This window comes from Gossypium arboreum, chromosome 11 (genome assembly GCF_025698485.1).
Source record: "Gossypium arboreum isolate Shixiya-1 chromosome 11, ASM2569848v2, whole genome shotgun sequence".
Taxonomy (NCBI): Eukaryota; Viridiplantae; Streptophyta; class Magnoliopsida; order Malvales; family Malvaceae; genus Gossypium; species Gossypium arboreum.
Window position 1 is genome coordinate 135,421,394 of NC_069080.1, and position 3,573 is coordinate 135,424,966.

The 3,573-nt window shown below is 42.0% G+C and overlaps 1 long non-coding RNA gene across 1 annotated transcript; it reads right to left on the reverse strand.

The window, feature by feature from the left end:
- Positions 1 to 1,960: 1,960 nt before the first annotated feature.
- On the reverse strand, positions 1,961 to 2,846 carry LOC128284091 (uncharacterized). The gene is made up of 2 exons (XR_008274405.1): positions 2,806 to 2,846; positions 1,961 to 2,153 (listed from the first exon to the last, which is right to left on the reverse strand). It is a non-coding gene; the product is annotated as an uncharacterized LOC128284091 (long non-coding RNA).
- Between the last annotated feature and the right edge of the window lie 727 nt (positions 2,847 to 3,573).

Sequence of the window (3,573 nt, forward strand, 5' to 3'; positions counted from 1 at the left end):
AGCAGTATCCTTACTACGGGACGAGGCGTATCAGTGGTGGATCACTGTGAGAGAGGGTACCCCAGCTGAGAGGGTAACTTGGGAGTTGTTTAAGCAGTCCTTCAAGGCGAAGTATGTCGGAGCTAGCTATGTGGATGCGCGAAGGAAGGAATTCCTGAACCTGACCCAGGGTGGTAAGACCGTTGCTGAATATGAGGCAGAGTTTCTACGATTGAGCCGGTATGCTAATGGTATTGTCTCTACCGAATACGAGCACAGTGTTAGCTTTGAGAATGGCCTCAGGGATGAGCTAAGGGTACTCATAGCTCCGCAGAGAGAGCGCGATTTTGCTGCACTGGTAGAAAAGGTTAAGATAGCCGAAGAGGTGAAGCAAGCTGAACGAAAGAACCGCGACAGGGATCGAAATCCGTTCAGGAGAGATGCTGGACCAACTGGTGCTGCAAACCGGAATGTTAAGAGAGCTAGGATGGAGGAACCAGTTCGAGCGGTTACGGTGAATACTGTTAGACCACAAGCTTGTGGAGATTGTGGTAGAATGCATCTGGGGGAATGTTGGAAACGTTCTGGGGCTTGTCTTCATTTTGGATCAAAGGAACATAAGATCAGGGATTGTCCTAAGAGGCCAGCTCAGGCTCAAGTGGTTGAACAAAGGGCTGTGCAACCCGTGCAAATAGTGCGAGGTGGACCGTCGCCGTCGAGAGGTCATGGATGAGGTCGCGGTGGCAATGGCCATGGACGTGGGGCACCTGGCAAGGGTACTGTTAACACTGAGGCTCGTCAGCCAGCTTTGATATATGCTGCTCGTCGCCACGAGGAGGGTGACGCACCTGACGTCATAACTGGTACGTTTTTTATTTCTAGCATGCCATATACTGCCTTGGTAGATGTTGGATCTACTCATTCCTATGTTGTATGTGCCATATCTGGGTCGTTGGGTGTGCACTCTGAGGAGATTGTGAGTGAGGTATCTGTACTAAGTCCTTTGGGTCACTCGATTAGGGTAGACAAATTGTATAGGGATGTACCCTTAGAAACTCAAGGTAAGATTTTCCCTGGAGATTTGATGGAGTTACCGTTCAGAAAGTTTGATCTCATTTTGGGAATGGACTGGCTTGTTAAGCATAAAGCGACTCTGGATTGTACTGCTAAACAAATGGTGTTAAGGACCACAAAGGATGAGGAGGTTATGGTGATAGGTGAGCGAAGGGATTATTTGTCCAATGTGGTGTCGGCATTAAGAGCCGAAAAGTGGATTTGAAAAGGTTGAAAGGTCTATTTGGCATTTGTAAGTCAGTCAGAAGAGGAGGGACTGACAGTGGATAAGGTTAGGATCGTAAAAGAGTTCCAAGATGTTTTTCCGGAGGAGATTCCAGGATTGCTTCCGAACCGAGAAGTTGAGTTTGGAATAGATTTATTGCCTGGAACGGTGCCTGTGTCCATTGCACCGTATAGGCTGGCACCGAAGAAGTTAGTGGAGTTAAAGGCTCAAATTCAAGAGTTGTTGGATAGAGGCTTCATTAGGTGTAGCACCCTAAACTTGGCCCAGAAGTTATGGCCGGATCCGACATGCCACATCAAAAACGTTAAAGAAAAAAAATTTCCATTCTAAGTCCAGAAAATCGTACTTGATGTTCAAAAGATTAATTTCATTATAGGTTAAAGTGAATGGAAGCTATGCACCAAGTAGGAAACCGGAAAAGAGGAGGTGAGTCTATCGGACTACCTAAGTACCAAGCTCCCTTCGGATCCAATCCTAGACATGCACACCGCCATTGCCACACCCTAACGACATGTATATTTCTAGGAAACCGATTTGATTAAGTCATTTTACGAAAAGTGATTAATTTTGGAAAATACTTTCATTGCGGAAGCTTTGCTTGTTGTCGTGTTATTTTGAAATCAATTGTTGTTTTTTTTTTTGAAAACGTGCCCTAAAGCTATCCAATTTCAACAGTTAAAATAAGTAATACCGATCTTAGTAAAACATATCAAAACCATCAAAAATAAATAAGCGGCCTTATTACATTTAAAAGCCCAAAACCTCAAACGTAATTAAAAGGATGTCCAGTTCACCAGAAGAAAATCAAACTTTCAGAACGGGTGGCCACTCCGAATTCCCTCAAAGCTCTAAGCCCACTATGGTTGGGGATTTCCTGCGTGGATGAAAATAAAAAAGTGAGTTTAGGGAAACTCAGTGTGTAAGGAAAACCTATTCAAAGCCTAAGTTAGCTCAAGCCTATTGGGCCTAAGCCCATTCAGTAATAAGTGGTATCTTGGGCGAGCCCTTTTCAGATTACAATAAACCGGGCCTTAGCCCTTATTAAGATAACAAGATGGCCCATAGGCCCATTTCAAAATACATGCAACATCAATAAACATATGCAAGCCCATTTGGGAGACTACTCAACCCACCAACCACTGCACTCCACCCGTACCAGCCATACACTCCATGTGGGAATAGCTCAACCCACCCAAATTAACACTCCACAGCTTGCACCTTGCTGCTCAGCTTATCAATAATTGAGGCAAAGCCTCCAAGACGTGAACAAGCCACTTTCAGATACTTCCTCCGTCAATATCCCAATCCCATGCATCGATAATAACAACATGGCATGCAAGAATAACAACAACATCAAACATGCATTTAGGTCAATTTAATCCTAGGTGTATTTCTAATTTATCTACTAGGGGTAAACTGTAAATTTTCCACTTTTAAAGGTATTTCAAGAATTTATCTATTTTAGGGTTTTTCATGCATATTCCTACTTTTCACGTACTAACGAATCACGCATCGAGGGTTCTTACCGAATTGGGCCCATTGGCCCATCATTCCAATTTTGGCCCATTAAGCCCAAAAATATCGAGGCACGTAAATCATGCACTTTGCGGTCCAAACATTGCAGCTTACCAAAAACATTAATCGATTTACCTCACGAGCATTCGCACACTCGCAAATCTACAAAATACCGGTTTTCGACATTTCACTTTTTCGCTTTTGCCGATCTAGACTAAGAAAGAGGGTGTTAGTTACACACTGCTTGTGACGATATCTTGACGAGATCCACACACGAACCGCCTACAATTGGATTACTAACACGTTAATCTAACTATTCAAATACAAACTACGATTAACCCCTTACAATATTCGCCAACCACACCTACAGATCATAGTAAGCTTATAAGAAATCAATAAGCAACTCATTAACAAATTTTTGTCAATGTTTACCACATAATCATAATTTCACTGCAAGCTATCTTCCTGAGCAACAGTCACTAAATCATTTATAACTGGAGCTAAGAAACTCCAAATCAAGTGCCGTTAATTTTCCCTGAAAATAGACTCATATATCTTATATCCATAAATTTTTCAGAATTTTTGGTTTGGCCAATCAATACCAGATTTTTCTCAAAGTTTCGCATGTTTCACTGTTTGACTAATCTGACCACTCTTCGTTACGAATCAAATTTCTCATTGTACAGAATTCAAAATATATTTTTGTTTATTTTATTAGAAACTAGACTCAATAAGATTTAATTACATAATTTATTCAGCTTCTAATTCATCTCCCACAA